The following is a 23,066-nucleotide window of genomic DNA, read 5'->3' as shown; positions in this document are numbered from 1 at the left end:
ATACCAGTCTTGTACAGTCCCCATCCAGGCTTCTGGCAACAAAAGGTTTAAGGATAACTAGAGCAAGTGTCTATGTCCCTGACCATCTTGGCTAACAGCCATTGATGGACTTTCTCCATGAACTGGTTTAATTATTTTTGAATCCAGTTATATTTTTGGCCTTCACAACATCCTCTGGCAATGAGTTTCACAGGTTGACTGAACATTATGTTAAGCACTTCCTTAGCTTTGTTTTACTGCCTGTTAGTTTCAGTGAGTGACCCCTAGTTCTTGTGTTATGTGAAGGGGTAAATTACACTCCCCTATTCACTTTTTCCACACCATTTGTGATTTTATAGATTTCAGTCATATCCCTCTTAATCTTCTCTCTTCTACTCTGAATAGTCACAGTCTTTTTAATCTCTCCTCATATGGAAGCTGTTCCATACCCTTAATCATTTCTGTTGCCCTTCTCTGAATTTTTTCCAATTCTAATATAATTTTTGTTGAGCTGGGACAACCATAACAGCATGCAGTATTCAATGGGTGGCATACAATGGATTTATATAGTGCCATTATGATATTTTCTCTTATTCTCTCTCTCTTTCCTAATGGTTCCTAAGATTGTTAGCTTTTTTGACTACCACTGCATATTGAGCAGATGTTTTCTGAGAACTATCCAGGATAACTCCAAGATCTTTCTTGAGTGATAACTAATTTAGGCTCCATAATGTTGTATACACAGTTTGGATTATGTTTTCAAATGTGCATAACTTTGCATTTATCAGCACTGAATTTCATCTGCCTTTTGTTGCCCAGACACCCAGTTTTGAGATTCTCTTGTAACTCTTCACAGTCAGCTTTGGACTTCAGTATCCTGAATAATTTTGCGCCATCTACAAATTTTGCCACTGCTGTTTTCCCTTTTTTCCAGATCACTTATGAATGTGTTGAAAAGTAAAAGTTCCAATAAATATCCTTGCTGGACTCCATTATCTTCCTCTCTCCACTGTGAAAACTGACCATTTTTCCTTGCCTTTGTTTCCTATATTTTAAACCAGTTACTGATCCATGAAAGGGCCTTACCTCCCATAGGTGTCAACTTCATAGGTGTTCCAGGGATGGACCACCCAAAGGGAAAAAATGGTGGGTGCGGAGCACCTACCAGCGGCCCCCCATCAGCATCTCCCTCCCCCTCCCCATGATCAGCTGTTTCACAGCATGGAGGAGTAGTGAGGACGTGGCGCACTCAGAGGAGAGGGCAGAATGGAGTGGGATGACGGTGGAGCAGGGTCTGGGGAAAAGCTGGGGGGTCGAGCACGCCTTGGCACATTGGAAAGTCAGTGCCTGTGTTCCCTCTTATCCTATGACTGCCTAGTTTGCTTAAGAGCTTTTGGTAAGGAACCTTGTCAAAGGCTTTCTGAAAGTCCAAGTACACTATATTCAGCGGATCACTTGTGTCTACATGTTTGTTGACACCCACAAAGAATTCTAATAGATTGATGAGGAATGATTTCCCTTTACAAAAGATGTGTTGACTCTTCACCAACATATTGTGTTCACCTGTCTGTTCAATAATTCTGTTCTTTACTATAGTTTCAACCAATTTGCTTGGTACTGAACTTCGGCTTAATAGCCTGTAATTGCCAGGATTGCCTCTGGGGCCTTTAAAAGAAAATCAATGTCATATTAGCCATCCGCCAGTCATCAGGTACAGAACTGCTATAAGGGGTAGATTAAATACCACAAGCAATAGCTCTGCTATATCACACCAAAGTTGCTTCAGAACTCTTGAGTATCATCTGGTCCTTATAACAGAAGTCTGGTGGCTAGGAAAGTGTTGAGGGCCATCCACTGACTGTCACACAAAATAGTCCTATTATGGTTAAGTCACTGGACTGGGATTCAGGAGATCTAGGTTCTGTTCCCAGCTCTGCCATATACTCTGTGTGTGACTCTGAGCAAATTGCTTAGGTCATAGATGGACCTTAGCAATTTTCCCTCTCACCAGCTCTACACTCTCAAATGAAACTGACAGAGAAAAATGATAAAAGACAAAAACATCCTATCACTAAGGCTGCGAGTCTGTTATGGAGGTCATGGATTCTGCGACTTTCCATGACCTCTGTGACTTCTGCAGCAGCCGGTGCTGGCTCAGGGGTCCAGTGGGTCCAGGCTGACTTTCCAGAGTTGAATATTTTATTGATTTCCAGTTGCTGCCCTTTCACGTAAATTTCATCAACTTGAAATAAGTTCCAAATGTAGAATTAGGATCTAGATTTGGGTCCACAGGGTAAACTCTACAACCAAAAGTTCAGAAGCGTTCAGTTTTGTGGGTGTGATGTTAGCCAATCTATGCTTATTATCAGTATTGTCTGAAAATTCTTCACTTCCTGTTCTGCTTTTTCCAAATGGGCCATTAAGGCAAGAGCAATAAGATCAGTTCATCTTTCCTCACACTGAAAGATATCCAATGCTTGCTAGTCCACCCTGCTTTGCACCTCTTAGGGCAGGTCCACACTACAGGGCTAAGTCGACTTAAGGTATGCAACTCCAGCTACATGAATATCATAGCTGGAGTCGAAGCACCTTAGATCGACTTATTGGACTTACCTCATGCTTCTCATTCCGATGGAGTACTGGAGTTGATGTGAAAGCAAATCAGCGGTTGATTTACCGGGTCTTCACTAGACCCACTAAATTAAACCTTCAGAGGACTGATCACCACATGTCAATCCCCCGATATGCATGAATAGGTTTAAACTTTCTGAAGTGGACACAACATTTCTTGACTCCACTATTCCCCCTTCAAATATAAGAGTGGGTTTGGGCTCCAATACATCCTCCTTTTGTATCATTGCTACCTCTTGTCTAGAAATGCATACATGAGTTTAGGGTTTTTGATCAATTAAGACAAGATTTAGCTTTAGTATATCCTTGCTGCTTCCAATAGTTTGGAAATATTTTTGGAACAAAAGGACATGCAAGTTTTAAAAAACCACACTCAGTCCTTCCTCCTTACTTCCTGACAGTGGCATTGCTACACAAACCCTCAAACTGCCACCCTCTACCCCCAATTTGCTTTTAAGATATCCTATTTCAGCTGTTTCCCTCCAACTGTTACCTTTTGTTTCGACAGTTCCCTTTGCAACAGTTTCCTCTGGCTGGCTGGCTGATTTCTAATATCTTTACTTTTTAGGTTTGCTCTTCATCATGACCCTAATACAGTGCATTTACACTACACTCAGGAGGAGATGAATAGCAAGTCTACCAGATAAATGGCCATAAGCTCACAGCCTTTAAGAGGCTTATTCATTGGAGTAACAATATTAGCCTGCAAGGGCATTTTCAAAAGCTTTTCATGTTTTTTTCCATTCCCGTTTCCAATCTCTATTAGGCGATGTCACTTCTAGGTGGTAAGGGCTTTTGGACACTACTAACTTGGGAAGAATTTATACTTGTGACCTTGAACTGAAAAAGCTTCATATCACATGACAAGTGCTTCAGCCATTCAATCTATCTAGCCACTCACAATATTTAAGGTCATTTTATTTTCTCCACAACTTATGCATGCCGCCCTTTTGCATTTTGACCCTAGTGGCTGCTTTCAAGGAGGAAAAGGCTATCAGGGATGAAAAATATAAGGCTGTTGATGTAATTGTTAGTGTTTTTTTTAATCGGTGTCACTTTGTTCAGTGGTGTAGAAAACAAAGGGAAAACATACTCCCTCCTGCAAGGAATTCAACATCTAAGGGTCAATCCACAGTTGAAGGCCCCCTGTTCCATACTTGCATGCAATTACCAGTGGAGATGTGGATGCAGATACCTAGAGCACAATTTGCTATCACTTCGGGTATGTCTACATTGTAATTAGACACCCATGGATGGCCTGTGCCAGCTGACCCAGGTTCATGGGGCTTGGGCTAAGGGACTATTTAATTGCAGTGTAGATGTTTGGGCTGGAGCCTCAGCTCTAGGAGTCTGTGAGGTCAGAGGGTCCCAGAGCTTGGGATGCAGCCTAAACCCAAATGTTTATACCACAGTTAAACAGCCTCTTAGCCTGAGCCACACAATCTCAAGTCAGCTGGCATGGACCAGCTGTGGGTTTCTAATTGCAGTGTAGATATACCCTTAGGCCTTGGCTACACTCACACTTTACAGCGCTGCAACTGGGGTGTGAAAAAACACCCCCTTGAGCGCTGCAAGATACAGCGCTGTAAAGCGTCAGTGTAATCAGGGCAGCAGCGCTGGGAGCGCGGCTCCCAGCGCTGCACGCTACACCCGTAAGGGATGTGGTTTACATGCAGCGCTGGGAGAGCTCTCTCCCAGCACTGCCACTCTGACTACACTCACACTTCAGCGCTTTGAAATTCCAAATGTAGCCATACCCTCAACTTTATAGGTTAAAATCCTGCTGCACACCCTCGTTGAAATAAACAGGCTTTTATGGGTGTAAATAATGAATTGGACCCTAGAAGGTGTCCAGACCAACTGAACCAAGATCAGATTTTCATTATATCAAAGTAAATCTATAGTAACTTCACTGCTTTAGTGGAGGAACTCCTGATTTATGCTGTGATAATGGACAGCAGTTCTGTGGAATTATAACAAGTGACTATGAATAATTAATCTCCTTTTTCACAAGATGGTAATCAAAGTGCAGTTCACGTGGGGTAGCTGTAACTAGAAAAATCAGAGTTTCTTAGGGGGCCTCCCACTCTCAAACCTAGTGCCTAGTATAACAACATTAACTAATAAGAATACAAATGGATGTACAGACACTGCAATAATCAATACACCATAGTGGAATACCACAGCTCAGTTTCCCACCTCCATTTCTTTTAAGAAACTGATTTTTGCTTACTAAACTCCAACTCTTCCTCTATTCCTAGCACAGATTCATTTAATTGGGAGCCTTGGGGAGATCTCAGACATGAAAGTGGGTGCTGCTGATGCAGATGCTCCAGTAAAGACACACAAGCTCTTGAGGCTGAACCAAACATTGGTCCTGCAGTAGCTTTTCTTACACTGCCTATGATTTAGCCCCTACTCAAGCAAATGCTTTTGTTATGGGGGAAAAAGCAAACAAACAAATAAAAAAAAAACACTGGCCAACAATGTGGTGATTGGATCTACCTTAGATGGTTACATTTTCCCTGTATTCTGCATCTGTGTTTTAATTGATTAAGCCCTTTTCGACTTTTTCTTTGTCAGTATTCCACAACTGTGTTGTAAGAATGTTTCTCACATGTCATTCTTTCCCCTTCAGTGTTTTTATTTTGGTCAAACTCAATCCAGAATGTGAACAAAAGGAAAATAAATCAAGTTCAGGTGATTTTGCCCACTGATTGCATACTTTTTGTGTTTGTTCATGTTGTCTCCTAGAACAAGTCCTCTCAGAGCTTGAGCAGTGAGAAGATTTCAGCAAGGGGGGAGAAGAGAGAAACACCCTGGGGCCCCATCAGAGGTTTCAGCTTGCTAGTCCTCACTCTCACCCTTTGTTCATGTTCCCTTACTAGCACGCCCGGAACCTCTGTGGAGCTACTGGAAGGGACAACGGGGGAAGGGCATAAGACATGGAATGATGGGGTAGATTTCCTGCAAGTGTCACAGTGGACTGGCTATTTCTACTACATCCAGAGGAGTGCAGATAATTCCCTTACCTTACCAATGCTGCAACTTGGTGTCCCACAATTGCTGCTCCTATCTCTTTCCTTGGGTTAAGTTAAGAAGAAGTTTGTAGAGATGACGTGGTGTTGGAACTCCAGTTAATCTCCCCAGGCTGTCCTACTTATTAAAAGGTGATAGTGGACACATACTGTATCAGTTCTTGCTGGACATTTTTATTAGAATTGATTCAATAGAGCTTCAGCCTATTGAAACCATATCACAGTGTTTTGTTGTCTTACCACGTTGAAGGTTACTTGCTCTCTTCTCCCCAGTTGTTCTACAGAGTTCGCAAATCCATGTAAATGTCAATCCATAATAAATTTCTCAGAGTATATGAGGAAATAGCTTTAGCTAGAACCATTAATCCAAGAAACCTTCCCCCACCCACCACATCCCTTAGCCTGACACAATTGCTGAAAGATCAGGTAAGATGTAATTCTCTTCTGAACAAACCCTGGTTTGGATTTTGCAAAAGGAAAACCCCCAAGTGACAAGAATTTGAGTCTCCATCCCTAAACCCCACATCTCTAGCATTTACCCTTTTAACTTCTATCCAGTGTGATATACAAGCCTGCAAGGAAAGTGCAGCAGTCACATTTGATTGTTAGTACATGAAAGCAGCTTGTAGGAATTAATATGATATGACTTCAGCCAGCTTTAGTGTGTTAAAGTTTTCTTCTGACAAAAGATCTCTTTTTAGGGTGTTAGAAAAAAATGTTGGTTATATCTTTTCTGAGATTTTGCCTCTTGTACTATAGAATGGAAATAAATAGCTATTTGCTTCAAGAATAATTTGTGATCTGATACATTTAGAACTACCCTGTATTGTATATTTAACAAGGGAAATTTGAAAGTCCAGAATGATGTGATTCAAAATGACATAAAACAACAGCTGGATCAAGTCATTCTAGCATGAGCAGAATGTCAGGAATTATTAAAAAAAAAGTTTTAAAACTGCTGGAGACAAGTTTTTCTTGGAAACAATTTTCTGATGCTTTTGCAGCAAAGCAGAGTTTGATAGAAAGTCTTTTCAGATTCAAATTTGGGAAATTAAAAAGTGTACCACATTCCAAAATATCTTGCAGAAGATTTGTCGTTTTCTGACTTTTCCACAGAATTACGTTTTTCTAGAACTCCCCCCCCCCCAACAACAGCAGGCTTGTAATATGTCCTTCAACCCAAGATAAAAACTTAAGTTGCTGGAAACCACTATGCAATATAAGGATGACAAATGACAGTGAAACCACCGAGGGGAATATATGCAAATGAGGAGTCCATCCTGCTCCAAGGTCAGATTTTCTGTTTTCCTAGAGTTTGGCTTTCCTTGCAGCTCACATAGCAACAACAGAATGTAAACCTCTTCTTAAGCTTCCCTGCAAGCTTGGCTGTTCCTAGAGTTTCCCCATCACTCCAACTCCTCTCACATCTTGGTATTGTCACACACTGAGGTGTAGGTTGTCTGGCCTAATGGTTGGAGCAGAACTGGCAGTATGGTCATGAGGCGAGCTTATCAGTGCCAGGAATCAGAAACCAAGACAGAACCCAACAACAGAGCCTGAGTTGTGGCCAGAAGACAAGCCAGTGGTCACATCCAGGAGTTAGGAGTTCAGAGGTAGGCAAGGATTAGGGCTGGAGTGGAGCACAAAAGGGTTAGAAGGGCTGGAGAGGAAGCAGGTATGCCAAAGCTGAGATGTGTAATACATTAAACATACACTACGGTGCTGTTGCTACAGGGCTTAAATGACGATTTGTTGGCTCTTCTGACCCATCAGGGAACACAGTCACTTAGGGAGGGTCTATTGGGTCCAGCCAAGTTCACTGGGTTGCTAGATGACTGAGCCTAGAGGCAGATGAGTTCCTGGCAGGTATGAGAGAAGATGTCCCTGTCACTTGACAGCAGCAATTAAATAGCATTTTTATGGAGGGTTCAAGCATATAACAAGAAAACAAATCAACAGATGAGCCCTGTATTTCAATGCCATCTAGTTACAGTGAATTTATGCCTGGTTTGCCAAAGCTGTTACCATATTATACTTCTCCTCTGACATGGTTACTGCTCTCCTCATCTGCCATACATGGCCAACTATAGAGCATTGTGGCTACAGTGAAAGTATAAAAACGGATGGTACATGCTCCCAACTGGTATGTGGGTGTGGTCTCTGTAACAATCCCTTCCAGAATCAGAGTGTTTGTTGCTTTAGGCCTAGTCTTGTTGAACACATTCAGCTGTACATGGCAGATTTCTCCCCTGTGTTTCTGTACTAGCAATGGTTTAAGGGTCTTAAGGGTCTCCTGTAATCCCTTTTCCACATACACACTTCTGGTCTTCCCCTTCCAAGCCCAGGCTCTCTCACACTGGCTCCCAATCATCACCCTTTTGCTCCAACCTCCAATCTCTCACCTCCAACATCAGTCACAACCTCTCTCTCTCCTCCTTGTAGGGGTGGGACTCACCCCCATGGCGCCTCCTGCTGGTCATCTGGGGAATTAGCTCATTCCAGTGTCCAGAACGCCCTCTGCAGGCCTGTGATCCGTCTTTCAGCTACTGGCCCCTGTGTCCCTCCCAGGACCCTGGTGCCCCTTTAACTAGGTCTCCCCCTCCCAGGGGAACCCCCACCCCACTATCTCCACTTTGCCTCAGTATTGGCTACTGCCCAGTCTCCATCTAGCCCCTGTTCACTGGGGTAGACGGCAGTATCAGCCACTCATCAACAGCAAAGGGGTTTGGACCTGCTGCCTTTGCCTACCCCTGGGATGCCTCCTGCAACCCCCAGTACCTCTTGGCCCAATGCTAGGCAGCAGCCTGGGGCTTTCCAGGCAGGAGCTACCCAGCTCCTCTGCCTTTCCCCAGCCCTGCTCCACTCTAGGTACCTTGTCTAGCTCCCTGCAGCCAGGCCCTTCTCCCTCTACAGGCAGAGGGAGAGTGTCTGGGCTCCTGGCTCACTGCCTCTTATAGGGGCCTGCCCTCTCCTGGGCTGTTTTAAGCCCCGAAGGGCAGGAGTGGGTAATCACCCTGCGACACTCCCCTACAGCCTTAGAACTTCCTCCTACTCCATATCCTGATCTCCTAACTCCCCCACACACCTCCCTCAATGCAACACCCACTCAACATCCTTCCCCTCTGCAGGTAGGATCCTCAGAAATATCCCCAACAGTGACACTAGCATCTGTTCTCTGCTCTCCTACTTTTCCATTACATTTTGGCAGAGCCTTGCCCTTTACATTTCACACTTAGTTTTTTCTGGGACACAACATCATGAAGGGAAGGAATAGGCAGAGAAAAGTCCTCATTTGTGTGTATGCCTGCTTTTCTGCCCCAGATCTGCAGGGGAAACTTGCGCCAGAGACGCCTCTTCCCTTTGAGTGACTGGGGCTCCCTCAGCCAGGTTTTGATCTCAGATGCTCATCACTGTATAACTTGAAAAAAATCCAGAGCCTACAAGCATAAATGCAGCATCGCATTTTGTCTCACATGAGATATTAGAATTTGATTCTTCCTCACCCCCTAATCTTGTTAAATCCTATAATTTCTTTGTTCTTCTCCCCTGCTTATAAAAAATCCTCTCTCTATATAATAGAGTATCTTTTGTTTCCCCTCACTAGATACCCAGGAAAACCTAGAGCATCTGAAACGCTACAAGCATTTTACATAACAAACCAACCCTCTAAGGTTCCACTGGTAGAATTTTTGGCTTTTCTCCTGTTTTGTGAGAAGGTGAAAATATATCATGTAGCTAAAGAGAAGGAATTAAGGATGAGAGAAGCAAGCATTTTAGTGGAATTATAATGAGTGCAAGCAATTTAAAAAGATGTAACCTCACTTCACTTAATATAGTTTCACAGGCTCTCTCAGAGACTTCTCTGTTGAAATATACACTAACTCAGAAAATGTTATTTTTAAAAATATTGTGTGCATAAGTCCACACGAAATATGAGTGCTCGTCAAAGTAGCTGGTTTAATAGCTTCACATAAACAGTAAAAGAACAAGCAACAGCAATACAGGTATCTCAATTTGACCCCACAGGTGTGCCTCAGCCCTGACCTGCTTGGACACCTTGAGGGTTGAGAATATAATTCCTTTTCCTTCTGAAACTGACAAGGGTGATAATTAATATGAACTTTGTTTTATATGTACAAATGCCCATGAGGAAGTGAATTGAGACTACAAATCCATTTCATGTACGCTATCAGAATAGCCATCAGATTATAATAACTTTATGATACTACTGACCTGAGCTGAATTTGAACTGTCAACCTGCAAATGAAAGATTCCATATCTCATTAACGGTCCTCTGTGCCAGTCTTTATGAAGCACCGCCATGTGGACACAGAACTATAACTTTTTTCCCCCTCTTCTCAGTGCAGAAGCCAAAAGGTATTTTTTAATTGAATCATCTCCTCAATAATTGTAAACATACCTAATATTTAAGTTCCAGGAGTTACATAAAAGAAAAGTTTCTTTCCATAACCAACCAAACAATTTAAAAGGTTCACCTTCCTTAAAGACAGGAGAATGTAATGTGACAGAAGTATCACTTGTTCACCTTCAGCCATAACTTTTTTTTTCCTTCTTCAAGTTTTTATTCTAAGGCTAGCAATTAAAAATAAAACCAAAGGACACATTCTTGGAAGCTAAGTTGTCATTTTATCTCTAACTCAACACTGACTTATAAAGACATTTACTAATATATAAAGTTTCTCTTAACTTGCCTTTACTTCGTAGTTTTCTTCTATGAGTAGACTGAGGATATTCGTTATTAAATAGGTTAGAGCAGGGGTAGGCAACCTATGGCATGCGTGCTGAAGGCGGCATGCAAGCTGATTTTCAGTGGCATTCAGACTGCCCGAGTCCTGACCACTGGTCCAGGGGGCTCTTCATTTTAATTTAATTTTAAATTAAGCTTCTTAAACATTTTAAAAGCCTTATTTACTTTATATACAACAATAGTTTCGTTATATATTATAGACTTATGGAAAGAGACCTTCTAAAAACATTAAAATGTATTACTGGCACGTGAAACCTTAAATTAGAGTGAATAAATGGAGACTCGGTACACCCTTCTGAAAGGTTGTCAACTCCTGGGTTAGAGGATCATTCACTCCTACATACTGGAGAAAAGTATAAATGAAGTTGGCAAAAATGTGCAAGTCACTCAATCCAATCAATCAGAAAGTCAAATAGGCAGATCTTTTTAGGGGTTCATTTTTCTCCAAAGCAATTTGTATTAATTGCTGTTCTAAACTACATGTATAATTAGTATTCCTCATGACACAGTAATGATCCAAGTTCCATATTTCTAGAAACCCACCACAGATTGAGGTTTGCTGTCCCAGGCCAATGGGGGCAGTGGGAAGCACCGCGGGCTGAGGGACGTACTAGCTGTGGCTTCCCACCGCCCCTATTGGCCTGGGATGGCAAACTGCGGCCAGTGGGAGCCACGGTCAGCCGAATCTGCTGATGCAGCAGATAAACAAACTAGCCTGGCCCGCCAGGGTGTATACCCTAGCGAGCCGTGTGCCAGAGGTTGCCGACCCCTGCACTAGAGGATAAACAAGTGTATGTATGTGCATGTTTATCAAGCAATTTTTAAATAATTCAGCTGCACAGTATAACTAGTATTTATATACATTTTCCAGACAAAACAGAGATTTTAATGCTAAGTTCAAGGTCACACCGCAAGATGCATCAGATATGAAAACAATTCTGGCTCCTAATTCTCTGCTCTAAGTAGTAGACTAATGAATCCCAATCTTCAAGTGTATTGTGTGTGGGCATGGTCCCATATCACAGACTAAGATTGTCTGTCAATATCACCATAACATCTTGTGCCACATTACTGTACTAATATTGACTTCTTTCTCTTCCTCTCCTCTTTGGTTTGCATTCTGTTTTATCACTCTTCTCCCCTCCTTATGCATTTTGTCTTTTCTTTTGCTACCCACTCACTAGTGGTTTCCCTTTCATGTTTCCCTCTCACCTAAAAGCTGGATACTAAATTATGCGTTCTCACAAGCTGAGTGCCACAGGAGCAGCTCTGGAGAAATCTGGGCCATCTGGCAACAAATTTTGATGAGTCATCCCCGATCCCAAACTGGTGAGTCATCTGAAGTAACTCCCTGCGAATTCCAAGATTAGCATGTGCCTATCAATCAGGACCCTGACAAACTACAAGCAAGGGCTTAACTTGGAAACTCCAAAGCAAGCATAAAAGGCTTCTAGTGGAAGCAGTCCCTCATACTACCTGGCCAGGAGAGTTGCCAAGTGCCTGGTAGCTCTGATGGACTGTGCTAGCCTGCGCCCATTCCTTCCCCAGTCTCCGCCAGTCCCCCAACTATCCTGACACTAATCCTTTAGTCCTTACTACTACTGCTAATAATAATCATTTGCATAGTGCTTTACTTCTACAAAGTGCTTCACAGACATCTAATTAATTCTGATAACCTCAATATAATGAACTGTAATCAAATGACACTGTCACATAAGGAACAGTGAATGGAACCGATACGCCACTTGTCAGTAGAAAAAGCAAAATTATTAGAATTGTTTTTGATATATGTGTTCTGAAGCTCCTTGGTAAAAATACAGAGATCTCTCTTCCAGAGTTTTACATTGGAGCTTGAGTACTGGGGCAGCTGAACACTAAGTATTTGACTATTTCGGTGATGATGAGTATAGTATGAATGCATAGATATATAGACAGAACACTTCCCCCCTTCCAAAGGGCTAAACAAACATGCAATTATATCTTAACAATGAATATTTACATATTCAGACCACTACTGCTGTAATACACTATTATTTAGAGACATAGTATCAAATGTTAGCAGTACGTGCATTTCACCTTGGTACATTAGTCTTATCCTACTGATTACTAAACATAAACCAGAATTAGATTGCTCCAGCTGGGATAGAGTTCTCTTCACAAGCTTCAAGGCCATACCGAGCTGAACTGGAGATAAACTACATCTCTGTAACAGTTTATTTCAGCACATAAGCCTCTCATTCTCCATTTTTTGCAAGTTTTCTGCAGCATGGTGGAATCCAACTGGAAATAATATACATATATAAATAATATAACAGGGTGCACCAAATCGCTAATTGTATTATCTAGCTGAATACCAATTAACTGGAAATGGCATTCAGCCACAGCAGAATTTGAAGCAGAATAGAGAAAGCGGCCATAAAAGATGCAGTCATGTGTATTATATTTGATCACTTACTACAGCTGCATTTTAGTAATATGAACCAATACCAATTGTCAACATTGTAACACCACAAAACAAGCCATAGTAGGATATAACTTTTTCCATAATATTTTGTCATAATGACATTGAGGGGGGGGGAAGGGAGTGGGAGAACCAAAACAAAACCTACACTGCAGATAGAACATGTTTTAATAATTGTAATTAAAGTCTGATATTACAATTTTCCATAACAACATCTTGGTAATTAAATCTATTCTGGAAATAATTACTTTTTCCTCTGTAAAGTTTGTGTGTGCTTGCCTTTTTTTTTTAAAAGTAGATTCATACATGTTGGAAAGACTGAAGAGATCTTATGCTCTTTTCTTTTAAATTCTGTTGACCTAGAAGGTTAAGATAAAAGTCAGTCTCCATGATGATATTCATTGCTCACTTTTTCAAGCTAACTTTGTTCATAGTGACAAAAAGATATGATAGTTTTAAAAAAATACAGTCTGTGAGAGTAAGGAATGAGACCAAGAACACTCCTAAGGGACAATGGACTTGATCCAAAGTTCACTGAAATCAAATGGAATCAACGGCAGCTTTGGCTAACCATCTGACTTTTTTTCCCCCTATCAAGTTGTATGTACTAAATATTAAAATTTAAGGTGGAATTCCAGCTTAAGTGTGGCTTTGAACAGATATTCAACGCATCCCTAGTGGCCGATCTATTTACATTTTTTTTTTTTAAATCTGCAACAGCATGTAAACAGCACTTTTATAAATTTAGTCTCACTATCTTCAGTTCAAGAGCTACTGTTTATAAGTTAAAATCAAATATCCACCTTCTGCAATTCAAGGTAGGGAACTTTTAATTTTAGCAAGTTAAGGGCAATCCTGTAGCCTTGACCAACCAGAATGCAATGTTTATGAACTAGGTCTGCAAGTAGAACGCAGCAACACAAATTCAAACAACATGTTGGCAACTTCAGTGTATTAACTGTAAAACAGTGAGGTGGACAAGGGGACAGAGCATGTTATTTGACACTGGCTTAATAGCTGATATCTAAGTGAAACATACTAAAAACTAAACCAAAACAAAGCTTGATTCTGGGATGTGCACAGAATACAGGTCAGGAAGAAGTGCAGAAGTAGCATAAAGATCACTGCCATCCCTTGATCCTGCTACCTCTGTCTATGTGGCAATTAATTGCCTTGGGCTATGTTAGAGCAACTTCTAGACAGCTTTAACATATCAGTAAGCAACAGAAACAAGGAGCCAAAAAATCTAAGGTGAGGCCAGTTTGGGATGTCCTCTTTTCTCCTACTGCACGATAGGATGCAGGGTGAGGGACATAACAGACCATAAAGCAGTTTGATACCTCTGAAGTCGCATCCTTTAGATGGGGCATTCTTTCCTGCACAGGTTAACCCGTCTCCATGGTTGCACAAGGAGAGGTACTGTCTCAAAAAAGGCCAATCCTAAACTACGTAGGCCTTTATGGGTCAAAGATAGCATCCTGAATTACACTTAGAAACAAACTGGAAGCCATCACATATCACAAAGCACAGTTGTAATGTGCTCCCCATGAGACAACAGACACCAGCCACATTATACACTGTGAAATTTCTTAAGACATCTTTAAACACTGTGCATTGCAGCTATCCAATTTTGATATGAGAAAGACATGATTAACTGAAGAGAGATCTGCAAAGGTCCAAAAAAAAGGGGTCAAACCTTTTAGCCAACCTCAAATGGGGGTTGGGGGAAAACCTTGGCCATTCCTGCTATCAATTCATCAAGCAGATGGCGATCAATAGCAGGCCACTGGTATACAACAGTAGCTTGTAAAGACAAAGCTCAGAAGAGGGAATTTAAAAGAGCTACTCTCTCTATAGTCAAAATAAAAAGACCATGATAATTCCCTAACAAGCTATCAATAGAGTGGCCAATCAGGCAGACTGCTTTTGACAGTCTTTCCTGACGTGCTGACTTTCTGGTTTCCCAGGGGGTGCTCCACCTCCACTCCACCCCTTTCTGCCCTCACTCCTCCACCCCCGTACCTCCTGCCTACCACTGAAGGGGAGAGAGGGAGTAGAGCTGATCAGAAAGGCCGCTGGTGGGTGCTCAGTGCTCACTATTTTTTTCCCCCACGTGTGCTCCAGCCCCAGAGAACCAATGGAGTCAGTGCCTATGTGCCCTGAGGTTGGCACTTCTTTGTGGGTCACTCCAGATAGCATGACAGAGGCTGGGAATCTCTCTTTTTGTTTACCCATCCAGAGCTTCTACAGCATGCTTAGTACCTCACAATTTAAAGTGGAGGCTCAGGAAGTGTTCTCCCAGTAGGAGTCTGCTCTGGCATGAGGTTGAACATGACATATGAGATTGTGGAGCAGCTTGAGAATAAATCTGACAATACAGGCATTATTCCCCCGCCACCACCACCCTGATTAAAACAGCAGCAGCAATGCAATCTGCTGGGTTTTTTGGGAGGAAAGCATGAGTAGAGAATAGGATAAACACATGGGAACATCTGTTCTAAGAAGCCACTTGAAAAACAACTCTGTCATGGAACAGGAAGAAAATATCTGAGTGGTAGAATATTAGTTGGGCTTTAGGAAAACAGCTGGAAGAAGAGAGAAAGGATACATGCTAGGGTCATTTAATTTAAGATCAGCCATCTCAGTGAGTAGCAGACCCTCAATTACTATTCTAGTTACAGTAGTTTTGCAACCAAAGGATAATAGGAGATAAATCTGTTTAATAGGGTAGAGGTTATAGGTAGAATACAACATAGGGACAATGCCATCCGACATGCCACTGAAATATCCAAAACATTTATAAAATACCTCAGAAGCCATCCAACCCACTATAAATCAAACCTGAAGGGCAGTTGCAGCACTTTCCTTTGTAAAGAAGTTTTGAAGAGTTCATGAAACATGCAGACCCGAAGTTGCAAGTATTCATCAGCTCTCAAATTTCCATCAGGGGGTGTTGTATTGCACAAAGTTTTACAAACGTAAGTGTCCAGGACTTTGCTTTAGGAAAGACAGACACCTTTGTTTTAAGTGACAAAGACTGATAATTTGTATGAGGACCAGCAGTTAGCCTAGTAAATTTGCTTACATAAAAGTCCACATTTTCAAAGTCATTTCACTTGTCAGGGTCGCCCAAGGGTGTGTGTGAGAGAGTGGGGCAATTTGCCCCAGGCCCCGCAGGGGCCCCTATGAGAATGCTCCAGCCCTGGCCCTGCCTTCACTTCCACCTTCCCCCATCCTCTGGCACCTCAGCCCGCTGTGTCCAGGAGTGGCCCTGGACAGAGCTAAAGCGGTGCCTAAGCTCCTCCCACTCAGAGCCGCATGGTAAGGGGGCGGGGCTGCGAGCTTCGGTCCTGCTGGAGCCATGCCACTGCAGCGCTGTCCAGGGGGCAGGGTAGCTCCTGAATGCGGTGCACTGAGGCTTCGAGAGAGGGAAGAGGCAGGGGTAACCCAGGAGCATCCCTGGACAGAGCTAAAGAGGCATGGCTCCAGTGGGGCCTGAGCTCCTCCTGCTTGGAGCTGCTTGGTTAGGGGGTAGGGCTGCGAGCTCTGGGCCGACCGGTGGGAGCTCAGGTCCCGCTGGAGCCACGCTGCTGCTGCGCTGTCCAGGGTCACTCCTGGATGTGGCGTGCTGAGGCTCCAGGAGAGGCGGGAGGCGGCGCTAAGCAGCATGGCAGGGGGCCTAGGGGATTGGATAAGGGGCAGGGAGTCCCAGGGACAGTCAGGGCACAGAGAGGGGTCAGAGGTTCTGGAGGTGGTCAGGGGATGGGGGTTGGATCATGGGCATTCCAGCGGTCTGTCAGGACTTGGGCAGGGGGATAGGGGTTGGGGTAGTCAGGGAATGGGGGTTGGTCGGGGGTGGGGTCCTGGGGTGGTGGTTGGGGAAGGAGTTTCAGGGGGGCGGTGAGGGGACAAGGAGCAGGATGGGTCAGGGATTCTGAGGGGGGCTGTCGGGGGACAGGAAGTGGATAGGGGTTGTATAGGGGGCAGGGCCACACTGTTTGGGGAGGCACAGCCTTCCCTAGCCTAAAGTTCATTCAGCAGTTTGAGGCTATTTAACACAAAGAGCCAAGCTGTTATCTTTTCCCTTAGCTACTATCCCTTTCACTTCTCAAATGCCAAATTATACATTTAATTTGTATACATTTAATTTCAGTGCCAGGGAGATTCATGTCAGGGACGAGTAGCTTCATTTAAAATTAGCCACTTTAGATTAACAGTGACTGGGCCAAGAGAGCCATGGGGGAGGGAATCACATGAGAAGAACAATATCCTACACCACCTACCTCCTTCCCAACCCTACCAACAGAGACCCCCCCTCCCCTGCATTCCCCAAGGCTCCAGAGGCATTAATTCAGTGGTTCTCAAACTTTTGAACTGGTGACCCCTTTCACATAGCAAACCTCTGAGTGCAACCCCCCCCCATAAATTAAAAACACTTTTTAAAATATATTTAAACACTATTATAAATGCTGGAGGCAAAGCGGGGTTTGAGGTGGAGGCTGACAGCTCACAAGCCTCAGTAATAACCTCGTGACCCCCTGAGGGGTCCTGACCCCCAATTTGAGAACCCCTGGGTTAATTTAATTTTAGCACCCTGTGTCCATTCACATGCATGTGCTATTTTGAGCATTTCAGTTTTCACAACATAGGTTCATCCCAGACTCTGGAACAAGCTCAAATGCTCAGTTCGTGGAGTATGTACATAAGCTATACTAAAGACAAATCCACAATAACTGTCTCCAGAGTGTGAGGGACCCCATGGAGCCAGTCTCTAGGAAACAGATGAACGCATGGAGGTTAAGTCCATTAATGGCTATTAGCCAGGATGGGTAAGGAATGGTGTCCCTAGCCTCTGTTTGTCAGAGGGTGGAGATGGAAGGCAGAAGAGAGATCACTTGATCATTACCTGTTAGGTTCACTCCCTCTGGGGCACTTGGCATTGGCCACTGTCAGTAGACACGATACTGGGCTGGATGGACCTTTGGTCTGACCCAGTATGGCCATTCTTATGCCTTACGTTCTAAGCTAAATGAACCCAAAGTTATGGAGAAAGACATGAGTCAAGGAAGCCAGCAGAGTATCAGAAACCTGGAAAAATCTCTGACTGGATGAGCTCAGGCATCTGGTCACAAGCTGAGGTGGTTCAAAAGTTTTGGATTATTTTAAGCAGAATTTTTTTTATTGTTTCTTTAAACAAAGACAGGAAACAGCAAATATTTGGCTACACACTTCTGAAACCCCAAACCATGCTCAGGTTTTGGCAGTCTAATTTCAGCTTTTCAATTAAAAAAAAAAACCACAACAAATTTTGAAGGAAAGCAGACATTGTCCATGATTTTTTTCTGCTTTTTAAAAACCCCTAGTTTTCGATCCAAAAAAAGTTTTGATGGAAAATATTTGTTCAACCCTTTTAATGAGCTTTAGTGCCTTTTAGCACTAGCTGATGCTGAGAACCAGTGATACCTTGTAAAGGTGACTTGAAAAGAAGTTCTTTCAAAACTAGGTTTGTGCTGAGATCCAGAAGGTTTTTAAATGTTTATTTTTTCCAGCACTTCCAGGGGGTGGAGGGACTGTACGTGGGGCAATTTGCCTCAGGCCCCGCATGGGCCCCCATGAGAATATAGTATTCTATAGAATTGCAACTTTTATTTTTTATGGAAGGGGCCCCTGAAATTGCTTTGCCCCAGGCCCCCTGAATCCTCTGGGCAGCCCTGTCACTTGGCCTCCCTAACTGCACCTGCCAGACTTGCACACGGCTATTTGCTAGTTGGGAAGTTATGTACCTACCAGTTTGCGTGTGGAACCTGGAAGTTTGTGTGCGTGCGCGTGTGCACGCATGTGCAGATATGAGCACTAAGTATTTTTTGAAACACTGGCCCAATCTGGTCCTTGAGCTAACATCTTTGGTAAATCCTCATCCAGAGATAGTAATAGAAAGACTCTCTTAACACAGTTTCTTCTACTACCTCTCTTTACATCTTTGAAAAGACAATAAAATAACTATTTAATTAGTGCACACAACCTCACCATGAAGAAAGAGGTATTCCCAGTTTAGACAGAGGGAAATTGGAATGGGGAGGTTAAATCTCCTGCCAAAAGCAATGTAAGGAATCAGTGGCAGAACCCAAACAGCAATTCAGAGTTCCTAGCACTTGGTCCCATGTCCATTCCACTAGAATAGGCTGAAATCTTTTGCAAGGGAGAGAACTTGTAGGATTCACTTTTTTGTTTTTCCAATTGCCAATATTAGATGGTTCACAACATTGCAAAGATTTGTGGGGCCACAGCCTGAGACCACATGAAAAATTCTTTTACTACCTTTCACATCTCATAAATGCTAGGTAGATGTAAAACAGTTAGACAGAACATGTAGTAAACAGATGGCTTTCTACCCTCTGTGTTCAAATGACTTTCTGATCATTACAAAGCCATTTATGAATTTTTAATAATTGAAAAGCAAACACGGGAACGCACTGTGTGTAACTTAAACCTGCTCAGTGTAGTCTTATAGAAATCTTATGCACTCTCCTCAGGGCTTTGAAGACTGTTCAAGTAGGGAACAGCTTTCACACTGGACTCATACAGACACTCTCTCTTATCAGTCTCTCAGAGAAAAAATTTGAATGTAGAAGCACTATGAAGTGACTGATGATAACGTTGCAGTGCATTGGTGGGACAGCTCATTAGCCACCACGAAACAGGATCCACACAAAGTACATTAAAGAATCAGAGGGGAGTGTATTCTTGACAGATTTTTAGATCCCAATTCAAAGGCACCATGCTAGCTTTTTAACAATGGGGTGAGACCAATGTAGCACACTTCAGAGAGATTTGTACAGATAAGGTGCCCAACTGCATGTCAGATATGATCAATGTGGAAGAAGAGTGAACTTTCTGTACTGATGTTACAGGCCAGGTAGAAGAGACTGCACAATAAGAAAAATAAAATCAATCTCAAGTGAGAAGGAGCTCATGCCTACTGTAATAGTCACCCCTACCATCACCGCCTCTTTCTCATGAATTTCATCCCTGTGCATCATGATCTTCCACACCACCTGAAAAGTAATTCTGAGTCTGGCTCAGAAATGCAGAAAAAGTTTCCTGTGGCACTGTCTTCAATGGCAGGATCATATTCATGCATAAAAATTAGTCTCTTCTCTACTGGCAGCCCAACACAAGGGTAATGACAGCACTTGGGGTTAAGTGAGTTGACACTTTGTTGCTCCGTACATTTGGAAGTACACATATGAGTTAAGCAGGATTTCTTAGCAGAGGATGGAATAGCAAGCCATGTTCACATAAGTAATTCCAACTGAAAATATTTGCAAGTTAAAAACTGGGATCAGATCACAAAAAAGAAAAACCAGGAACATGAGTGCAATACAATGTAGCATAAATAATATTAGAACTCAAAACCATATTTAGGCAGTTTTTTTAATATATGTGCGCACACACACACACAAACTGCCTATATATGGAAAAGTCTTTCAGACTTCATGTCAACCTGAGAGAATTGAGCCTTGGACAAGTAGCTCAGTATCAATGGAAGGACATATGTATGTCTCAGGTTGACATGAAGTCTGAAAGACTCTTTTCCATATACAATACTTGCTGAAAATAAAAGAGGCTCTTGGACACCAAAAAACCTCTAGCAATTTTCCCTCTGCATCCTGGCTTCCTGTCTACCCACTAAACACACCCCACCAAATAAGGCACAGTATGTCAAATGAATTGTTATAACTCCTCTTTGATATTTACATTTCCATCAGCACTCATTTTTCTGTCAAAAACAATACATTGTCATACACAGATGGTTCAATTGAGCTGAAGTAAAGCAGGTCTGCAAACTCTTGTTCTACAAATCACTCTCATGCTTTTAAGAAACCTTTTCCAAGAATTAATTTCTCCCTATCCTGATGGTCTTGACAATTCTGAAGTACCTGCTTCCTCCTCTAAGTACAAATATCTTGGAAAACAAATCAGAATCACATGTTCTACAGCTTTTAATCCTTTTTTTCTGATTTGGTGATGCCAAGGTCAATGCTTTTAAAGGGACTGAAATTCAAGTTTTTAGGTCCAGTGGGTGCATTAGTAATAGACAAAGAAGTGTGATGTTATTCCACTGTAATTATTAGCATGACTCATTTTATCACACTTGAGCAAAGTGAGTTTATTACAAAGCACAAAAAAACAAAACAAAAACAAACCACCTTATGTCTCCAGAGATATCTTCTTAAAGTATAAATCCATCATACACCACACACCAAGCTAGGATTTGCCTGTGATTATCACAAGCGGTATTAGGTAAAAAAGTAGGGAGCTAGTGTCAGATAGAAATAAGTTTTACTCAGTGATTAATCCATTTCTTAAATTGTCACCAGTGACTGTGACAAACGAATCCATATCTAGGTTTCTGTGCATTTCAGAAATGGATGCTCACAATGTTTGATTCTAGTTTGATGCACAAGCCAAGGTTTTCAAAAGTGACTTGTGATGCCTCAGTATTTAGGTGCTTGACTTCAGACACCTTGAAGACGTTTGATTTTCAGGGAAGGGGTACTCACCACTTTCTGAAAATCAGGGTTTTTTTAAACACACCTCCAGCTGAGCAACCAAAAAAGTCACTAGTCATTTTTGAAAATCTTAGTTGTGACTCATTTACTTCATTTGCCAAATTGTGCTAGTCTATGAATTCCAAGACATCATGACTGAAATTCTGGACCCATTGAACAAATATGAGTATTGCCATTTACTTTGTTAAGGCTGATTTCACCTTATGTTTCCAGAGATATCTTCTTAAAGTATAAATCCATCATACAAAAACAAAACAAAATCAGTCAGTGGGCAAAAAAAATCACTTACCGCTTTATATGTAATACAGAAGACAAGAAGATTAGAGTTGAAGATCAGATCCTAAAGTAACAGACACTATTCGAAAACCTATGATAGAGAGAGAAAGAGAGAAATATGGAGAAATACAGGGCATTAGGACATGGGCAGCTTTCTCCTGTTTGTTTTTGTTTTATACAGCTCATAGATTACTGTCTTCAAAAGGGGTATGCATACCTAAAATTACATGGCATCCTCAAATCACTGCTGTTCAGACCCAGTTTATTTTTAGTTCTTTAAACTATTAGGAGCTTGATACAATGTCTCTTGAAGTTACTGTTAAAAAAATACCATTCAATAGATGCCAGATAGGACTCTATCTCAGAAACGAGAACATTTTGCTGAACACCAACTGTGAATGCATGGAGTGCTCTTATTTAAGTCAATGGGAAGTGAGGGAGCTCTGAACGTCATGGGATCAGGCCCTAAACCACAATACAGCACACAGACTTGGTTCAGAGAGAGAGTGAGAGAGAGAGAGGAGTGAAATGCCCAAAGACTTCACGGGCTATCAGTGGCTGAAGTTTGAAATGGCTTGACTCATCCTCACTTGAGCTTCTTCCCAGCATAATAAGCAATGATGTAGCTTATAATCAGTATTTACATTTTAATGACCAATGTGGTTAACGGAGGCAAGACCTGATGTTTTTGTTAGTATTAATCACAATATTATATTGTAATATTTCATTTACTGTGTATAGTTTATGCTGATTGTGCTTTGCAACATCAGCAGGATCTTTTGTGGATTTTTGTTGAACACTATGCTCCCAGGGACCTTAAGTACTTTGTATACATTTGCTTACAAAATCCTTTAAAACCAAATCAATGTGGTATCTTTTCCAGCCTCAGGCCAACAGCAATCTGCAGAGCACTTATACAGAAATACACCTTAGTCATATCACAGCATTAGTCCAGCTAGCTTCTTAAAAAAATTGGTCCATCATGGTAAAATAATAATAATACCCAACTCTTATATAGCATTTTTCATCCCTAGATCTCCAAGCACATTACAAAGGAAGTCAGTATAATTATTCCATTTTACACATGGGAAGTGGAGGTAAAAGACAGTGAAGTAACTCATCCAAAGATACCTGGAATCTCTATTCCCTGCTCTGTCTACTAGGCCACTTTGCTTTTAGTAAAATCAGGACTCCTGATTATTAAAATTAGGACTCTTGGCTTTGGCATAGGGACATTCTGTAAAGCATTACATATGTCTACTTTACAGTAACCTACTGAAAATGACGGTCCAGATATTCATTTAGTGTATATTGGAATAGCTTCACTGGCACAAGTGGAA

General features: G+C 42.0%; 1 protein-coding gene across 1 annotated transcript in view; it reads right to left on the bottom strand.

Moving 5' to 3' along the window:
- Window positions 1–23,066, bottom strand: part of TENM2 (teneurin transmembrane protein 2) — a 2,274,099-nt gene that overhangs the window by 1,458,210 nt on the left and 792,823 nt on the right. The window contains exon 3 of the mRNA XM_050962494.1: window positions 21,740–21,817. The gene's annotated coding sequence lies outside the window, so the exon portion shown is untranslated. The remainder of the gene's footprint in view (window positions 1–21,739; window positions 21,818–23,066) is intronic.

This window comes from Gopherus flavomarginatus, chromosome 7 (genome assembly GCF_025201925.1).
Source record: "Gopherus flavomarginatus isolate rGopFla2 chromosome 7, rGopFla2.mat.asm, whole genome shotgun sequence".
Taxonomy (NCBI): Eukaryota; Metazoa; Chordata; order Testudines; family Testudinidae; genus Gopherus; species Gopherus flavomarginatus.
Note: the sequence above shows the minus strand (reverse complement) of the source record. Positions and strands in the feature narration are given on the sequence as shown.